This window comes from Suncus etruscus, chromosome 11 (genome assembly GCF_024139225.1).
Source record: "Suncus etruscus isolate mSunEtr1 chromosome 11, mSunEtr1.pri.cur, whole genome shotgun sequence".
Taxonomy (NCBI): domain Eukaryota; kingdom Metazoa; phylum Chordata; class Mammalia; order Eulipotyphla; family Soricidae; genus Suncus; species Suncus etruscus.
In genome coordinates this window covers 91,071,899-91,093,631 of record NC_064858.1, presented here as the reverse complement: position 1 = coordinate 91,093,631, position 21,733 = coordinate 91,071,899, and the positions used below count along the sequence as shown (strand labels likewise).

The following is a 21,733-nucleotide window of genomic DNA, read 5'->3' as shown; positions in this document are numbered from 1 at the left end:
AATAGGGGCACTGAACAATTCTGTTAACTCAAGATGTTCTGTCATATTATCTACTATTAAGACATCATTCTTTTTTAAAATAAATTTTAGTCTTTCAGGCACGGAACTTGGGAAGTACATAATGCATAGCTTTCCAGAATTGGCAGAAGCAGAAGACCAGTTACTAATTCTTAGCTGTATGACTGAGGTGAATTTACTAACCTTACAGATAAAATTTATCTGAAAAAAAAAATGGCTAGGACAAAACCGCCTTAATGAGCATGGTTTGATTTTACAAAGATAACATTAAGGTAAATCTGTTCAGCACATCATATGCTTGCCAGTTATTTCATAATGATGATCACATCCTCTTTCCTGTCATATTACCAGAGGATAATAATGCAGTCACTGGATATTTCCCTTACAAATTACAAAGCCTGACCAAATGGTTTGAAATAGCTGGTCTATTTTGATGGAATCAAAAGATTAAATGATTATCTAAAACAAGTTAGTTTTAGATAGAGGTTAAAATATTTTTTAAATCTATTACTTACTTTTAAAAAATTAAATAGAGGTTAAGAAGGTAGCTCTGCTGGCTATAGCTAAGGTTTCATTCTTGTCATTGCATGGTCTTCTGATCATTCCCAGAGAGTGACCCCTGAATACAGAATTGGGGGTAGCCCCTGACACTGCTAGGTATGACTCCAAAACAACAATAACCTAAGCACATGAACTTTAAAATATTTTAATGTTTAGTATATTATACTTAAAATACCATTTAAATACGTTTTTCTAATGCATTTCTATCAAGTTTGCACACTAAATTAATGTTTTATGCTTTAAAGAAGAAAATAATTGTGTTTTTCACAGCATATTGTTATCATAGTACAGATAGTAGCTAGCAGAGACTCCTGCATTTAGATTTGAGGGAAGAGTGAAGAGAATAAACAGGAAACTGGAAAGTTCCTATAAACTGATTTATAGTTTGTCCTTTGGGGTTGTACTGGCCGTTGTAGCAGATGTCCCTTTTCTTGCTTGATAAATAAAGTCAATTTTGCTCACATTTGTTCTTGGCTCCTACCTCGCAACAGGTGGCCAGTCAGCCTGTAGTCAACTCTGCTACTGCTGGCTGTCAGGAGCTTTGAGAACCTTCTGTTATGATTAAAGCAATAGTTTATAGGGGGAATTTAGGGAAATGAGCTGTGTGTACACAACTGTGTTAAGCTTACTTTTAAGTGGAGATAGAGTCTTTTGATTCTCCAAAAACTTTTCTTTTATGCTGTATCAACATATGTTTTAGACTTTCATGACTCTTACTACAAGCTAAGTGGGTGTCCCAGAATTATTTCATTGATGTCTTTGCCTTGAATCTTAGATGGGATCATTGCTTTCATCAGAGATTTACCGCCTTTCTCCATTGCTGCAAATAAAGACATAAGATTCAGAGTTTAAACATAGAGGTTCAGGGAGAGAGCTCATAGTGCCCAGATTTGAGCCCTGGCACAGTAGGGGTTCCCTGGAGCACCTCCAGGAGCAACCCCATTAGTGAACTGGATATAACTACTGAATATCTATGAATATGCTCCACCCCCCCCCCCAAACAAAACAAAACAAAATAATAAAAATGGGATTCCAATTGTGAAGAAGCAAATGAACTATTTCCTTGCCCTTCCTTGTCTACTAGCTCTTGGTAGATAGATTATATTCTTAAAGCTAGCTCAACTTTTTAAGCTAGGTTCTGGCCTTTTAGTGGCCTAAATAAATACATTCAGAGTAAGAAAGTATGAACATTTCTGTTACTTTTTGTATTCCTTGAGAACTTGATATAATACTACCTTAGTAGAGAAATGTTTTAAGAATTTTCTCATGAAAATGAATACACAAAGGAAATTAATTTTTTCCGACCATGATATAGTCTCATGAGATTTGAATCCAACTAGTCTGACAACAGAACAGGTTTTTGTAGATGAGTTTGGAAGTGAATTGCTGTATTAGAGTTTTAAAGACCTTCAAGATTAGAAAAAGATGGCTTAGTTTAGATAATACAGGGGCAGAAGATTCCTAACCTACTGCAACTAGGAATTCCTGAACTATTCTTGTGATTTTCAAAAGCATCTTGCTGATGGTAAAACCTTAAAGTATGGGTATTGATCTCATGAATACTATCTCATAGATAGTTATATTATGATCTTTGCTTTACTGTTTTTCACTCTTGATAAGTGGATAAATTAACCATTGCATAGTTCACTTCTTTATTTCTAAAATCAAAATAACACCTGCCACATAGAGGATATAGAATACAAAAATACACTTCAAACCAGGCATGGAAGGTGCGAAAGTGGCATATATGCATCATTTTGGGGGACGATGGGGCTATGTTTTCTGTCCATAAAATATGATAGTACTGATGTTATATGCAAGAAAAATTTACTTACAATTTTCACCTGAAAAGTCCTAAGAAGGATATATAATGCCAATAATAGTTGGTATGAAGAAGCTGAATGCTTTCATTATTCCTAGTTGAAATAAATTTGACTTTCTTAGAAATTTTAAATTCAGATAATTTTCTCTAAATAATAGCTTAATTTTCTCCATTCTTACTTTGTTATCCCATAAACAGCATTTCAATTTACTTATTTGAGTGTAAATATTATCCTCTTAGAATCTTTTCTGTGTTTAGAATTGTGCCAAAAGGCTATGTGCCACATGCTAATTTTGATTTAAGCAACTACACAAAATGCTGTCCAGAATAGAAAGTTATATTGCATGTTCTTTGTCCAACCTAGATAAATTTCATTTACATATTTTAAATTAGTCTTCTTTCAGTTCAGTGGTTTGTCTAATTTTATAGTTATATGTATGTGTGTGTCAGATGCTGTTTAGCTAAATTTAAAAATTAGAAATAGTTATTGTAGAAATAGTGCTTAAAAGCACTATGTCATTTTGTGAACCAAGGGAGTACTATTCAAAAACAGAAGAGAATTTCCTAAATAGAAATGTCTCTGAGCTATTGTTTTTTTTTTTTTAAGAAAAAACCTAAAATTATAAAATCAGATAAGTTAGTACTATAATTTCAAGCTGTGTCTGATTTATCTTATACTGTTTGATATTGACATATAAGTGTGTAGCATGGTCAAGTGTTTAAATGCAAATTTATAATTCTAAATGATTTCCCTTCTTTACTATATTGTCTTTCAGCTTGAAGTTCCCAAAAGATTGAACACAATTTGGAATACTTTCCTAAATGGAAGGCTTTGATAAAATTGGAAGATTCTGAGAATGAGCTAAACAATGAAATTACTTAGCAAATTCTAAACCTAGGCCATTTCCTAGACTCGGAAAAACAAAGTTGGGAAAAATGACTATTATCTAGCAGCTATTAGAAAAATCAAGACTTTGTCAGAAAAACACGTGACATAAAAAGTCAAGTCTAGCTGCATAGAGAAAATATGATCAATAAGCATATCAGCTTGCTCTAATGACAAGTGATCTTTCTAGGTTTAGCATACATTGAGGACATTGACATTAAGAAAGAAACAAATATGTCATGGTCCACTTCAGTACATAGGGATGAGAAACTTAGTTAACGATGTGTACAAATTTCCTTCCTTCCTCCTTTTTTCTGTGCCTTCCCTGATTGGCTAACACCAGGTTACACAGGTAGAGTCTGAAGCAAGTTGACAAAAGGAAGCACACAAATGGAGCACCTAAGCAACCTTCCAATTTTACAATGATTTAGAGGGTGATACAAATTTAGTAGGCTAATATTGATTCATAGTTTTCACGCTTATTGTTTATGTTTAACTAAAAAGAAGATTGTACAAGATGTGGGTTTTGGGTATAGTACAGGAGGTAAGACACTTAACCTTGGTATGCTCCCAATTACTTAGACTGTTTTAAATGTCAAGTACTGCAGATAGTTCCTGCATATGGTAGGGTCATTACTGAGCACTGAACCAGGATTAGCCCCTAAGCACTACTAGCTGTGTCCCTAAAATAAACAAACAACCCCTCAAATTTATAATATGTATAAAATTTTGTAGTATATCATATTGGTAATAGTTTTGTCTTTTCTATCTATTGAAATATAAATTCTGGAGTGACCCTTTTTAATTGACTTCCTACATTAGTGAGATATATATGATATTTATTTCTCTATATAAAGCAGGGTTGGAAACCTGACATCATAATATATAATGTCAGATACTTTAAAATATAATTTATGATGGCCTTTTCTGTGACATATAGAGTATATGCTCAATATTTTCAGGTTTTTATGTCAAAACTTTTGATTGCATTGGAATTAAAATGGAACAACTAATTTTTAAAAATAAATGTTAAAAGCTTAAATTTATATTAGATTACAGATTCCACCCTAGAGAAATTTATTTTTCATTATTGGATGCCTTAAAAACACAATGATATTTACAATCTACTAAGTGCAATACAAACCAAGTTAAACAAATCTTTATATTTATGATAGCAATAGCGAAACAACAGCAATAAAATATTCTGGCTAAATTTTTTCCTGCTCTGATTGAATATGGATGTTACCTTTAATGTAGAAACTGCTTCCTACAACCAAAAAAAAAAAAGGCTCAGAATAACATTGATTTATGCCTTATGAGAGAAGGCTGTAAATATTAGTTTGTCATTATGTAGACACTAGAATGGTTTCTCATATGGGACATTAATTTAATATAGCTCTGAAGTAAAAAAACAATCTGCAGAGGTTGGGACTAATCAGGAAATAGGCACCTTGAACACTATCACAAAGTCATTTTAGAAGTTATGCATGGTGAAATCCATATTTCTATCTAGACAATTATTTGTCTAACTCCACACGAGTATTTCTTTTTTAGCAACAGAATTCAGTCATGCTTTTTATGCTGTTAAGCTTTGGAAGGCTGTATTTCTAGTAGTAGAGAAGATCAAAGTTGATGCAGAGAGCTCTGGAGACCATACAGATCATGAACCTTTTATTTGACTTTTAATTCAGCAAATTATTACATACGGCAACATGGTGGAGGGTGGTGGGGAGAGGATGAATCTGCTTGATGAAGATAATATCTCCACATCAGTTGCATGCTACAAAAATAAGAACAAAGTGTCTCTCCAAGACATCTGATCCTGATATTGTGGAACACTTAATTTAGACACAAAAGACACTTTGGAATTAATCAACACTTTTGACTTTTCATAGTCTTAGCAAATGTCTATTTAACTCTTCTTTCTATCAAACTTCTTACAAGATAACTGACATTAGCTTTCCTCTGATGAAAAAGATGACAACATACTGTGAAAAAGAAAAATTGAGAGAAATGTGGGTGGCAAGTTTGAGGGCGAGACTTCTGGTTTTCTCTCCCCCAATAAAAAAACCCCACCCTTTTCTCTCTTTCTCTTTGACAGCAGATCAAGTTCAAATTGTAAAGAGTGGATGTACTGGTAAAAGCTATCGTCTCAGGTGAATTGAAAAAGTACAGAAAAACAAAATGATGCCATTCTCTCTTAGTGTTTCCTATTCAGTCTCAAATGTAGACTGCAGCAAGAAATTCAGAAAAAATTCCTATATAATTTAGCTTTCATTACAAAATCAAAGTATCTGCTTATAGTGAATATATGTATAGTCTTATAAATATTCTACTGTATTCAGATGTTCCAATAAAATAATAATTTCTTTGTCATTCAATTTTATATAATTTTCTAATAAAGCAATTAAACCTATAAAATATACCACAGCCTGTATCCTTGCTAAAGATACAATTATAAAATTGAATGTAAACTCAAAAGCAAATTGATTTAATAGAGGCAAAATATTTAGAGGTATGAAGCATTTTTAATAATGGAAGGAAATAATGCATATCACTAAAATAAATTTACTACTTGTCTGTACCAAATTGTTTCCCTTTCCTCTCATAAAATCTTTTCCCTCTCTTCTTAAACTAGTTTTTCCAAGTAACAATTCTTTGGTAGTTCAAAAGTTTTGCTGTACATAAAGAGATCGACAATATTGTGAAATACTGTTTTCTTTCTTAGCTTAATTCTCATCACCAATGCTCATTAATTCTCTATTTCTTTTTTATTCCTACCTTTTTTTCCATACCAGAAAGTCACAATAAACAAAAACAAAAACCACTTAGGTGGTGGAGACTTTAATAAGGAGGATTCAAGGATTAGGTGTATCCAAGAGTATAATCCAAAATTGATGGAAGAACTGTTTTGGGAAGGGTCAGAAGTGTGTCTGGGATATTTGATGTTTTTGCTTTGTTCATTCATTCAATAGTCAGAACCTCTGGGAATGGGAAACAGCTTGCTAATGTATACGATTGTCATGCCAGCTCAGGTCCTGCTACCTGATAGACACCTTGTATTATGGATGTCTGGATGAATGAATGATTTCTCAACTACCTGTCTTGCTTGTCAAAGCTAGTATAGTAATGCTAAGACTGTTCAAATATTGAGCCCAAAACATAAAATGGTGTTTTAACACTAGGCAATGTTTTTTATATAGAAAAGATTCATTAAGTATGATTACTTAATGATTTTATATCTCCAGTTTCATAACCCCAGGTCAGCAACAGTTAACTGCATCCATTATGAGTGATGAATGCGTTAACACAGATTAAGAAGCTGCAGTAGCTAGTATACATGGCAATACTAAGTATCAACCTAATTGTTATTTTTGTGATTTTATTGAGAGAACATTTGGATATAGCTCTACTATGTCACTGCAGTTTCTGAGATAATTTTCTCCCCCAATATTTCTATTTTATATTTTTGGAGAGGGACCACACCTGGTAGTGCTCAAGGGATTGCTCCTGGTTCTGTGTGAGCTCAGGATTCATGCTCTGTGATGCTCCAGGAACCATCTGCATTGGAACCATCTGATCAGCCATGTGCAAGGCAATGGCTTATCCCTTATAATATGTCTCTTTTGTTCCTAGCACGTCTCATACTAAAACTTATAGATCTGCTTCCTTGTTTTCTCCATAATTAACTTTGTTTTGTTTCCCGTTATCCAGGGTTTTGTGACCACACACTGTCACAGCTATCAGCCTTACTATTGTAGCCCTAAAACAGTCTGTGTTCCAATAAAATGATATTCATGAGCACCAAATTTGAATGCCAAGTATAATTTTTAGATACTAAATGAGCTAATATTCTTAAGATCCATTAAAAAGGAAAAAAAATTCTCCATTTGAGGCCCATGTAAAAAAAATACTTGTATTTTGATTCATGGGGCTGGTGAGGTGGCGCTAGAGGTAAGGTGTCTGTCTTGCAAGCGCTAGCCAAGGAAGGACCGCGCGGTTCCATCGCCCGGTGTCCCATATGGTCCCACCAAGCCAGGAGCAATTTCTGAGCGCTTAGCCAGGAGTAACCCCTGAGCATCAAACGGGTGTGGCCTCAAAAACCAAAAAAAAAAAAAAAAAAAAAAAAAAAAGAAAAAGAAAAAGAAAGACTGCTTAAAAAACTTGTATTTTGATTCTTTGCCCTACTCTTTCTCACTGTACCCTGAAATCATATTTATATGCCTAGTGCTGGTATAGTACTAAGTATTGGTAATTGGTTACAACTTTGTAAATTGAGATGTTTTCATAAAAAGTCAAACCCTCAATTTCTACTGAGAATCTTGGCATCAATTTAACCTGCAACGAAGAGGCTATCTTTCATTATTTATAATGACGTAGCCTCAGTATTCAACAGAGAAATGAATACAATTAAAATAGAATAACAATACATTCTCAAGAAAATGAAAATAAGTAAATGGAAACTCGAGGACAAAAAGCATTATATGTGGCATAAAGCTTCAGTTTTATGACTTAATTTCAAGCTTAGTTGAATCAAAATCTTCAGATGTATTAAAATATTTTTAAAGCTTTTTGCTCTGGGTAAAAAAAATGACTGCTGAGTTAAAAAAGTTTTTCAGTTGGTAAATGTTGATATCATTTACCCCATATATGCACTGTTGTTCTTGCAAAGAAATATAAAAAGGACAGTGTAGTACTAAATATTTCATGGTAAAATAAAAGGAGATTTAATGATTACACTAGTTCAGTGATTTAAATCGCAATTTATCTAAAAGAGAGGATACATTTTGTAATGTGCAGTAATGATAATGTCAGATATTCATTTATAAATTTATACATATTATAAATGCTTCATACTTATTTGTTGAAGATATTCTGAGTACTTTATAGTTCTCTATTTCCCTGGGGAAATTTCCCACATTCCCCTACACTATAAGATTTCCAATTGAGATTAGTGTTCTGAATAGATTTTGCTATAAATATCTTGGGAAATCTCAGTAGGATGTGAAAGCACATTGCCGTGTGAGACGAATAAGAATTTCCCCGGTTATTGATTATTTATTTCATTTAAACTAGTAATTACAAAGGTAGTGAGTTTGAATTGTTGTTTTGAGAATTAGAAACAAATATCTGAATGCTGATTGTTCTGATTTATTGGGAGAATTGCATATCAATAATTGGAAATGGCTGTGTATGAGTTCACGGGGTATAGGTGTTTATAAATATAAATTATATTCATATTTAAAACCATGCTAGCCATGACTAACCATGCTAACCAGACTAGCCATGTTGAAGTGAATTTGTATAATATTTAACTAGTACAAAGCTATATTTCACAGGAAAATTCTAAAAATTTCAGAATAAAATAGCGTTGAACAATGTAATAGAATGTTTTCAAACTTTACTACCAAGGCCATAAATAAGATACTTTAATTTAAGATAGGAAATATTTTGTTATAGATTCCTGGATTAGAAACTTCCTAGTGGCATAAAATGTGTCACATTTCTGAATAAAATCATCTGCTGAGTTAAATTACCTTTATAAGTAGTTTTAACAGTATCTATCTATCTATCTATCTATCTATCTATCTATCTATCTATCTATCTATCTATCTATCTATCTATCTATCTATCTATCTATCTATATCTATATCTATATCTATATCTATATCTATATATATCTATATAAAGGTATTAATTTCCAAAATATTTCCTTGGAGCAACTTTTCTAAATATGAGCTATTTCTATAAACATCTAACAATTGAATGATAGTATCAGTATCTACTCATTGATATCCTACTATATCTTAATTGATTTTTATGCACTAACTCTAACTTACAAACCTGTGATAGGAAGTTGGTTTTAATCCTTCTTTTCCTTAAGGGAAATGAAGACTCAAAATGAAATAACACGAGTTTATGTGAAATTAAGATAGTGACCTTGTAGATTTTGTAATAATTAACAGAATAGATTATTGACCAGCCTTCCCACGATGTAGTGAACCCTCTGGAATTTAGCTATTGCTATTAATGTCACATAGCTAAAATTTTGCAGAGTTGGGGATTACATCACTGATCTGTCTCACTCCAGAGCCTGTGCTTTTTTCATGATTGTATTCCAACTCCTATGGCCAAAATATATGGCACAAATCATCTTTCCTATTATGAGCTCCTGAAGGGCAAAGAATGAGACTTTTTCTTTTGTATCATCTTCTAGTACCTTGAACACAGAATAATAAATATTGTTGACTACATGACTAGCGTGGCAATGATATTGTTTCTGGGTTCTCTTTCCAAATGAATGATCTTTTCAGGATGGTGGATTCTGAGAATTTAGAGGATTGTTGTCATAGCATTTTATATTTTTACAATATTACATGCATATATTATTGTTCTTCTTTTGGGGTATACTTGACAGTGCTCATGGGATACTTCCTGTTTGGCAATCAGGGTCACTTCTGGCAGTGCTTGGGATACAGTGAAGTTCTGGGGTCAAAGCCAATCCTAAATACAAAACACATGCTTTTACTTTATGAGCTATCTCTCTGACCCTACATTTTTCCTCTTTATTTAGTTTTGTTTAAACACACACACACACACACATAAATATCACCTAAATCTTTTTTAATAAATATTTTTATTTTGACCAAAGTGGATTACAAATCATTCACAAGAAAATTTATGGAGACATTGAATCAGGGCATTCCCACCACCAATGTTGTCTTCTCTCTTCCCCCTCATTCCCAGCATGCATCCCATATTCTTCTCATTTGCTCCCTGGGCTGCTAGTGTAAGTGGTCCCCTCTGTGTCACTGGTTGTAGATAGGGTATTGATTCTGTTGTCGTTGGCTTTGGATTTGGTACCTAAGTCTGATCATTTTTTATTTCTACTCAATGTTCATATGACTGTTTGGTCTTGGTAACCTCCATTATTTTCCCCTCAGTTTGAGAGGCAGAACAAGATGATTCAAGTTAGTGGTTCTGTTTGAAGAAAAGGAGAAAGGAAAAAAAAGAAAGAAAAAGGGGGGGGGAATTTGTGCCTATGTGAAGATGAGCTTGAAAACAATAATAATATTCAACCTAAATTAACGTTTTCCAGTTAACTATGTCAATATTTCCCAAATTCACCCAGAAATAATGGTTGTGTTCTACACTTTATTTTTTAAAGAAGGCTTTTTTTTTTCACTTGAAGGGTAAAAATCTCTTCTGATTTAGAGGTCAGAAAATTAAATCAACCAGAAAAATCACCTCATATTCCAGCTCTGGTGAACTTTCCAGAAAGGAATCTGAGTCCGAAATGAACTGTCAGTATCCTTGAGATTTCTTGCCAGTCAGAAAATGATGTGTCACAATCAAATGGGATTGTCTTTCTTTCACTGGGCATTGTGCTCTTGATGCATTTCCTTTCTCCACTGTGTAAAGATCAGTAATGGCTTTAGGATTAACTGCTCTGTACATAGGTGCCTAATGAATTATATTCTATTAGTTTGTTAAAAAAATAAAACTGGGGTGAGTTACGACATGTGTGTATTTTGTTTTTTATGTTAAAATATAGAAACAAAACATGATACTTTCCATCTTAACTTTATTTTTGAGGGTGTGTGTGTGTGTGTGTGTGTGTGTGTGTGTGTGTGTGTGCACGTGTAGAGGACAACGAATTCCTAGGATGTGCTCAGGAGACCTGGAGGGCTCTTGACAATTATTGACCTTGGTGAGGGACTGAAGAGATAGTGCTGTGAGGACTCTGTAGTTTCAGGGATTACCTGGGGTACCATTTCCTCTGTTACTGCACTCAGTGATTCTCAGGTGACCAAATGGTACCAGGATTAGACTGGGTTTGGCACAGGTACTTGTACTATCTCTTGGCCTTGTCATCTTTAATAACTTTAAATGTAAAATTCAGTGGCATTAACTAATCCTAAATGTTGTGTAACTATCACCACTATCTATCTCTAATTATTTCTCTAATTATTTCATCCTCCCAAACTAATACTAGAGTATCTTCCTATTCTCCTCTCTCTTCAGCCCTAGCGAACTACTTTTCTACTTTCTGTCTTAAATTTAACTTTGTTTTATAACTGTGGTGATCTATCAGCTTAAATTGATCACTACTCTTTTATTTGTCCCTTCCCCCATCGCAATTATTATCTGATTATAGGAATTGATGTTCCACTACCAGATCTTTAAAGAAAAGGAACTCAATGCAAGATAGTAACCCTTCAATTTCATTACCAATTATGAGTGAGACCTAGCTGTAATATTTATCACTATATAACTTGCATCTGTAAACTATATATTGTAAAGGAAAATAATAAATATTTCTGATGTTGATAATATTTTCATACATAGTTGAAAATTGATTTATTCCAAATACTATGAGTCATTTTTTTCTAGGCGTTTTTTTTATTATATCAGGCTAGCTAATCAAGAACTATTATATCTCTATGTGATTATCCCCAGCAAATAAATCAAAGGTCCATTGGCAAACTCATCATCCAAGATGTGAGAAGTGAGGTTATGATAACTGTTTCATGCTCATGAAGACCTATTATCTAATATAGAAGAGCAAAGAGGGTTTATATGAAAGGCTAAAAGAGGTACCTGAAAAATATTTTATGATGTAGACTTATTTAATTTTGAAAGTAATTGCTAACTTTTACAGATTGAGTATGTGACAAAAAGAAATATGTAATAGATCATCTTCATGATTATCAGAATTAATTTGGCATAGCCTTTGATACAATATTTGGAAACTAGATTAAGCGGTTGGTTTCCAAAATCTGGCTCTTCACCAGAGTTACCAGTTTATCTGGGAATTTATATGGACTAGTGCTTGATATGTAATTATTCTGTTTAAAATGTATGCTAGTTGAATATGTTACTTTATGTATAGTTACTTTATGTATACGTAAGTGTAGTAACCAAGATGAAAAGTATATGTATAATAAAATAATTTTAAATGGTTTATAGATTGCAAACACAAAAGATTAAGCAGCATTGGTTATAAACTGTTGGCTGGGGTTTGAATATTGGCATCTTACTGTGAAATTTTCCCAAATTTATGTGCTAAATGTACACAGTAACCTTGAGGATATTTTTTTTAATTTTCTGACCTAACATATTAAAGATTTTTTATGTAATAGTCTTTCAACTTTTAATTTGTGTTTATAGAACTCAGTGGAATACTATGAATCTTAAGAATTTGGTTAATTTGCTTTATAGTTGCTAACCAAGCTATCAGTCAAGAATAAAATATCAAGTATTTAAGGATCATCGACTGTGTTTCAGACACCATTTATGAAAGCTATGTCCAAGATTAGTTACTTCCATTCTGTATATGTTGATAAGACCACCAGGGTTGATGAAATTGGAATTATTGGCACTTGATTATCATTGAAAGAACATAATTGTATTTTTATTTTTTGATGTCATATTTAAAGTGAATTTATATTATTACCATATCATACTACATATTTAATTTATCATATTACATCTCCCAAATGTCTAACTGAAGATGGTCAAGATCTGAAGACTTAATAGTTGTGTGAATAAGTTAGAATATGAAATGAAACAACCTGACTTCTGCTAAAAAGTAATTTTATGTTATTGCAGTTCATTAAGTGACTCAGTACAACTTACAATGAAGTTCATTATTCACACCTTAGGAGTTGGATGATTCTTTAAAATAGAGTAAGTCCAACAGAGCTAGCTTGCTGTGTGGTGATGATGATGTGTGTACATGGTTAATTTCTAGGTGGAGTGCTTACATGAAGAGTTAGATGTTGGAATTTTAAATATACTGTGACTTACTATAGCTTCAAATGGTAATAATGACAGGAAGTCCCTTTTTTTTTTTGGTTTAATATACATTTAAAACATATTAACCAGGAAAATTGTGTTCCTTTTGATGCTACTTAGTTCAAACCTGTTAACATGTTATGAGTAGAGATTTGTAGGTGGGTTGAAGCTGGCATAGATTTCAGGTGTGCTGGTTTTTTAACGGTAAACACCACAGTTTTATTAGCTGCAAAGCTTAAATTTATCTCAGCAATTTTTATGTAGTAAAATTCTGCCTTATTTATAGACTTATAACCTAATCCTTTTCCAGCTGCCTTGTGCTACTGAATTTACTGGGGCTTCATTTTTAAGCTACAAATGCTTAATAATAGGGTAAATTCACATGAAAGTAGCTGCAGATGACCTAAATGTTCCCATTATGAATATGCTTTATTTTAAAGATGGGACTATGAATGCCTCTTGGGCAAGGAATTAATTTTTAGCATTTTAATCAGCAGGATGTGTAAGTGTGCATGGAGGCTCAGAACTCTGGTTAAATTTCAGGGTGATGTTTGTCTACAGCACTAGTATACTTACCTTCTTTCCTACAAACTACAAATCCCATTAGGGGTTTAGATTAAAGTGATTTTCCCCCTAACCTTCCAATGATGGGGGAAAAGACGACTTTTTCCCTCCTCTTCTGAGTGTATTTATTATGAAATAATTTGCAATACTATATAGGTTCAAACACATACTGATTAATTGTTATTGGGAAGATTAAATTTTAGGTGCTTTATTTATTTATTTATTTATTTATTTCTTTAGGTTGGAGCTGTTTTCCATTGGGGTCATGATTCAGGCTGAGTATCATCAAAAGTGGCCCCTGAGTTTCTAATCTTTATTGGACAACCTTTTCCCCCCATAAATAAATAAACTAACAAGTATTTATAGTCTGTTTTGTTAGAAATTCAGAGGTATGAGAAGGGTGATATGCATGGTGTACTGTTCTTGGTGTCCATAGGTATATTTACCTCAAGGAAATAAAAGTAATACAAATAATAAATCTATTATGGACAAAGTATTTTATTTAAAAAATTTACCTTTGGGAGATACACAGAATTATTTTTTACTCTTTGTTTTTGGGCCAGACCAGATGGTGCTCAAAGCTTACATCGGCTCTCACTCAGAAATCACTCTGGAAGGGGTTCTGGGAGGCCCAAGATAGAATCTGAATTGGCTGCATGCAAGATAAGCTGTACTATTGCTCTGGTCCCAGACTTACCAATAGGATAGTTAGTGAACACTTAAGGATGATTCCCCATTTCCTGAAATATGTAAAGAGGCTTAGATTTGCTCTTATGACTGCTGAATCACATTTTGTTGTCTTGTTGTTTTTGTCAGACCCAGCTGTGCTCATACTTGTGCTGACTCCATACTTGAATCAATCCTAGAGGGCTTTGGGGGAGCTTTTGGGGTGCTGGTGATGAAACCCCAGTCAACTGACTACAAGGCAAGTGCTTACCTACTGTACTATCTCTCTGTCCCCTACTAAGTCACTTTTATTTAAAATCTACCAGAGAGGACTAAAAAACTACAACCAACATATTTCTTCATATTTTTATAGATTTTGTAGGTTTCTACATATTCTAGCTGAATACATCTAAAATGACAAGAACATTTAATTATAAAAACAATATGATTTTTATTAGCATTTATGTGCTGGGAATTCAGTCAAGCATTTTACAAATGTGGTATTTTAGCTCTGCTTCACAGATGAGGCAAATAGGTTTAGTTCAAAGCTTAGTGGAATTCTTTGGCTTTTAACTATATACATACATATGAGTTTTTAAACTATAGATTCAGATATATGGTTTTGCATAGATGTTTTGCATGCTGGGAAATATGGTATAAAATAGGAAAAATAATGGCTTGCCATAGCCATCTTTAAGGATACTCTAAAGAGTCTATATCAGTTTAATTTATGCTCTAATGGAAATACCTATTCAAATATTGAATTATTGTAATTGATACTACTTTCTTACTAAAGTTTTCTCATCAAATTTTGAAGAGAAAAACAGAAGGAATTTATTATTTGGGGTAAGAAATTTTATTTTAATAGGAAAATCATGGGACAGGTAATAGCAGGTCAGAGTTCAGCTCAAACATCTCATCACAGGGTCCTTAGTCTGTGGTGCTTGTAGCCATTTCTGGCAGTAATGCCCAGCTGTGTTATCTGACTCTGGTGCTTGGGCCAGGAGGGGCTGGGGAATCTCTAGAATCACCACTAATGTGGAATGAGAAGGATTAGAGGGCACTCATCCTATAAGTGAAGCTAAATGCTTAGGGTATTGGTGGCATCAGAACTATACTTGGTGGTGGTCAGAAAAGGTGATGAGTATAAAGTGTCAAGGATTGAACTTGGCCATCATGCATGCCAGGAATGCAGTCTTCCTCTTTGAACTATATCTGTGAACCTAAGATTTCATTTGTGGAGGAGTTATGGGGGAAAAATGGTTGAGTGTTGGACCATACCTGACACTGCTTAGGGATTACTCCTGGATCTTTGCTCAGGAATCAATTTTGGTGGTCTCCATATGTGGTTCTGGAGAACAAATCCAGTTTGGTTGTCTGCAATGCAAGCAACTTTAACGTCCAAGACTATCTCTTTAGCCCATAGCATGAAATCTTTTTTCATTTTTTTTTCTTTTGAGTGGAGGTACAAATAACATCTGGTGGCACTTAGGTTTTTTTCATGAATCTGAGATTAGTTACTTGGGAAGATGGTATGGTGCCAGGGATTGAACTATGGTTGACTCTGTGCAGGACAGATAGTTGTCCTATCTCTTTGGCCTTTTGTGTCAATGTATGATGCAAGCAATCAAACCTAGGCCTTTACATCTGCAAGACATGCAGCACAACATGATTATTTAATGATTAGTAGGATAACTATCATGTTTTGGTTTTCATTATATGCCCCTAATTTATTATTTCTTTATTTGGGGGCCTCCCGAACACTGCTTTGTGGGCTTTGGGGAGCTGCTCTCAATGATTTGAGGGTGCTGTGCTGCTCAGGATTTATACTGCTAAGGTCTACCACACTCACACTCCAGAAGTCCAAATATGCTCAGGAGGCATATTTGTGATGTCTAGGATTGAACCTGATAAGGGTCTATAGATAGCATGCCCTTTATCTATTGTACTGAATCCCTGAGCCTTCTGTTTTATTTTTAACTAATTTTTTATTTTTTAAAAGGTTATACAGATCTTAAATTTGTACATCCAATATGATTATTCTATAAGGACTAGATATTAAAGTTCCCATAGCCTTCACAGAAAGTGGATTATGGGGATGAATGCACTTCGATAGCCCAGTGAATTTAGTCCTTGCCACTATTTCTCACATCAAATACAATTCAGGTGTCATTCCATTTATGATTCCTGGAGCCAAAATAAGTGTATGATCTCTAGTACACTAAAAAAAAATGTCTATATGTGTAAGAACCGCAACCAAAATGTATGTGAGAACCACAACTGAAATAGTGAATCCTGACAAGCATCAAAATAAATAGTGCCTCTTAGGCCAAGGGGATTTCCATTTTGAATGACCCCAATATTTACTGTGTTTATGCAGGGAGGGGGGGAAGAGACCACTAAGTAATAAACTAGACACAGAAGGGACCACGCATTCTAGCAGCCCCTGGGGGGAGAGTGGAGGATATGGGAGGCAGGATGGGAGCAGATGTGGGAGGACAATTTGGTGGTGGGAATTCCCCTGATTCAATGTAAATATGTACCTGAAATATTACTGTGAACGATATGTAAGCCACTATAATTAAAACAAAAATTATATTAAAAAAAAGAATTACAAGAGTTATTTGTAAGAGAATTACAAGAGGCACTTGGGAGTCCCTTTTCCCTCACAAATAAGCAAATGAAAAGAAAAACAAAAGACCTGGCAAAGGGTGTAACTTAGGGTCTGATTTGTAAATAAAATGAATATTTACAGTAAAAAATAAATAAATAGTGTCAAAAGTAAAATGAAGGGTGAGATCTCATCATCTCAAGAACAATGTTTGGGGAGGAGAAGAGCAATGGAAAAAAAATAACGTTGAATGTGAAAAAAGAAAAAGTGTGTAGAACCAGAAAAATGCCATATAATTTTTTATAATGTATATTTGGAGTTACCTTTTACTGCTATATTTTGTTTTATTGTTTTTATTTATTTATTTTTTTTCATTCACACTCAGTGGTACTCAGGGCTTATTCCTGGTTCTGTAATCAGGAATCACTCTTAGCAGTACTTGGGGACCATATTGGTGCTGGGGATTGAATCTAGTCAGTTGTGTACAAGGCAAGATCTTTATTCACTGTCTATTTCTTTTAATTTGTTTTTAAAATGTTTAATAAAGACTCCAGATAATGAATCTTTGGCTAGGATTGGATTGCAGTTGTCATGTGCATGTACTGGGCAAGGATGGTCCTGCTAGCTGTGCTATCTGGAACTCTGGTAAGCCCAATGGTATATACAATTATTGCCACAAAAGGTGAGAACAAAGGCAAGAGGATGTGTGAGCACAGCAGTCAGTAGTTCAACTCCCAAGCAGCATGGTGGTGAACACTATAACCAGAATGTACTCAAACACCAGAAATAAATGGGTACCATGGTGGGTGAGCACTGCAGCCAAGTGAGTGAGCACCACAACCGTGTGTGTGTGTGTGTGTGTGTGTGTGTGTGAGAGAGAGAGAGAGAGAGAGAGAGAGATAGAGATTGAGAGAGAGAAGAGAGACAGATCGAAATAGTTGTAAAAACTAACAAAAAGGAAGGGAAAGGAAAAATAATGACAAGAAGACAGTAAACGAGAAAAATAATATTTTATGTGGCAATGCATTGAGTACCTTAAATGTTTTATCAAACCTTTTCATGATGTTGTTGGAGAACAAAAGTCTCCCACCCTACAAAAAGTGGTAGGCTGATTCCGTAGAAGGTCTCTGAAGTTGGAGTGGAGGTGGATTTAGAAAAAGACATTTACATGTACAAAGGAAGAGCTCTCTCTGGGGGCTCCCCCTCTTACCAGAAAAGATCTGATCTCTTTGTATTTTTTATTTCAGAGAAGGGAGAACTTAAATATGCATACCTTTGTTTGACTGTGCCTACTTTAGTAACCACCCTAATTGATACTCCTGTCTCCCCCCCCCCTTTGTCTTCCATAAGGGTTTTTAAGCTATTTGAAAAACATGTGGGTGAGTGAGTTACTTAGTTCACTCACTTAGCTTACTGGGTCTCTCTCATGCAGATAGGAGGTGCATTTTACTAATAAATGTCTCCTTGTATTTTCTCCTGTCAATCTGATATGTGCTTGTTTGATTATTTTTAGTCTCTGTGTCTCTGCAGAACCAAGAAGGGTAAGGAAGGGTATTTTTTTCTTATCCTGGCAGTGTCCTCAAAATCCACATAGACAAATTATTTATAATTTATTCCTCTTCAAAAAGTTATTCTGAGGATTTTAAAAAGCAACCAATAGGAAGAGGCAAGGTCTGTTTGCATGAGATGATTTTCCTTATAGAAACCCTAGAGTGGATTGTAATGGTCACATACCAAGCACCAATTTATTTGACCATTCTCTTATTCAAAGCAGAAATAATATCTGTAACATCTATGATAATTTCATTTATATTTTACTCATTTAGCAAAAACTACAATAAACTGGGTACTTTTGCAGTCATTATGAACATAGCTGTAAAACAAATTTAGTAAAGCTCCTGCCTCCTAGTGGGAAGATAAGGTTTAAACAGATTCCCTATAGTAATAGAAAGTCATAACGAGCAGGAAAAAGAGCAGGGTCAAGGGATATGATTTTGTGCAGGGTCATCTGGGAAGATGCGTTAGTTGTGGTGGTATTTAAAGAGTCTTAACTGGCCTGTGAAACAGATCATATTACTCTCTGTCTAAAAATATACTCAAGTCAAAGGGGAAAGTGCAAAGCCCACAGGGATTTGGGGTGTTTAGCAGGCGGTGGGTGTGATGAGGTAGGAGAGGTTGTAAGGTTAGGTTCTGCTACCTGGGAAGAACAATCGATTGATAGACATGATTACAGGCTGAGAAAAGAGCTTGATTCAGCCATAAACTGTCAGGTTGGAAGATAGGGATCTCATGGCCAAGAGCATTTTTGCCTAATATCCCTAAAGAAAAGTTCATAGAAGAAAACAGAACAGGTAAATTTTGCATAGTAATGGGCACAGAGGTGGTGAGAAACTTCCCATATGAGTGGAAGTCTTCTGAGGCACCCTGCTTCTTACTCTGCAAATCTAAACAAACTGTTGAGGTTTAGCCATTTTTTATCTTTGATTGTAAGGAAGGACAAGAAAAGAGAAAAAACTTCATATATTTTAATAGTTTCTGTTCAGGAGAATTGGGTGGTTTTTCTTTTTTTGTTTTGCTTTGTTTTCTATTTTAAATTCACCTTTTAATTTGTGGGGCTTCTTTCAATGTGATCAGATGATGGATCACTCAGGACAGGGAGTTATCACCTTTTTCTAGGTTACTTCAATGCCTGTCATGCTTTTTGGGCAAGACCTATTTTTCAGTCCTCTGCAATAAGGAATATGTATTGTCTATTTAGTCCAGGAAACAAATTTAAGAAGTAAGAAATATTATCTAAATACATAGTCACCAAGTCAGTAACTTGCCTAAGTCTAAAACACACACTTGTAATCAGGTATTGTAGTGAGCTAGAGCTGTCTTCTCTCTGTGCCTTACAAGAAGATATTTAGATAAGTTTATGAGGAACTTTATGAGGCGTTTTAATTGAAAATGAGTCAGAAATGTGGGAGGAAAAAGTATATGTTTATTGATCACTGAGTTTGGTGACTTCTGTTTGCAGTGGTTATTTCAGAATTCATAAACAATTGATAGTTTGCTTGATGAAATGTGGAAGAACGAAGAATGGAGAATGATATGAAGAATGAATGTAGTTCTATCTAGGTGATTTTATTTTCTCTTCATAGATTTCAATCCATAGGAAGTAAATGTAAAGTACTGAATTAAATGTGAATCTTAATCAATTTCAGTCTCTTTGGCTTTTAAATCATTTTCTTTATAATTTTAAGGGCATAGAATATAACTTGATAGTTTTTTGAAAAATTAATCACTTGTGATTTAATAGATTTCATTTCTCTAAGTAAAATTAGACATTCACATAATTGATAGCATCTCCTTGATTTAAAAGTATGATAGTTTATCCACCACCAGAGGGAGTGCTTCACAATCCTGATTGCCTGGTCAACAAAAAGCACTGAAGAATTAGAAAGGACGATTTGAAAAATAGAAAAGGAAAAGAGTCTTTAAAAAAATGATAAACTTTAAAATACTCTATATATTGTTTACAAATAAAAACATCATTAAGTGGAAGGAAATTTAGAATCTAATCAATATTCCTTTTATCAGTTTACATTTCATTTTATGCTAAATCATCCGAGAGAGAATAATACTTGGTTTTATAAATTAAGAGGAAAAAATACAATAACAAACCTTTAGTATGAATCCTAGTGGTAGTAAAAAAAAAAGAAAACAGGCTTATTTTCCTGCCTAAAGTTGATATGAAAATAACAAAAACAAATATTAAAATGCCAATGATTTGGAAATATATATCCTATACCTGTTCTTTTGACGTTTTTTTCTTTTTTCTTTAATTTTTTTTTCAGCATGATTTCTGTTAGCAATATACCTATCAAATCATGATAAAATGGAATTGGGTTATGCAAGTTAGGGCAATTGACCTATTTCCACGTCACTTTTTTGTTTGTTTTGTTTTTGGGCCACACCTCTAGTGTTCTACACTCAGAAGTTGCTCCTGGCAGGTTCAGGAAGATCATATAGGATGCCGGGAATTGAATTCAGGTCTGTCCTGGCTTGGCTCTGTGCAAGGAAAATGCCTTACCACTGTGGTATCTCTCCAGTCCCTAAACCTTCACTTTTATTTATGCTTGCCCAATTTATGTGTGAGAATTAATGAAAGAAAGCAGGATGGACTGAGGAATTTGCCTTCTACTTCAGCTCTGTGACCTTGGGCAAATCTTTTTCCATCTCCAGATCTTATTTTTCTTTTTTTTAAAATAAATATCTTAGACTAAGTCATCTATAGGAGAAATAACACATAGCTTCTGAAACCTAAATTTTCTAGTAAGCTGAAAAGTGCTATATAAATATACAATATTTATAAATATATATCAATATTAATACTACATATAATCTTATAAATATATAAATGTATATAAATATAACTGGTACATGTATTTTTTCAAAATTTTACATTAAATTACCGTGTCTGTAAATTTTCAGGAACATAACTGTTCTGAAATCACAGTTTACTTTATTTCAGGGTTGATTGGGAAAAGAACAAGAATAAGATGGAGGCAAAACAAAATGAGGGTCCTTGAAAGGTAACCATTGTGACTGACCATCAAGGATGGATATCTTCCCAGTCATCTAGCAACCCTGGAGTTATAAACTCATGGCTTCTGAATTCATTTACTTTGTCATCGATTCAATAATTGAACAGTTATCTTGCTTCCTCTTCTTATCTTAAAGACAATTTACACACATCACATTTTTCAGCAGACTTGGCAATGCTGTCTTTTCTTGCTCTCCACTCCTGTTTGAGCAGACTGGA

At 34.0% G+C, this 21,733-nt stretch overlaps 1 protein-coding gene across 2 annotated transcripts in view; it reads left to right on the top strand.

The window, feature by feature from the left end:
• Nucleotides 1–21,733, top strand: part of TAFA2 (TAFA chemokine like family member 2) — a 588,553-nt gene that overhangs the window by 232,298 nt on the left and 334,522 nt on the right. The gene's annotated exons all lie outside the window — the stretch shown is intronic.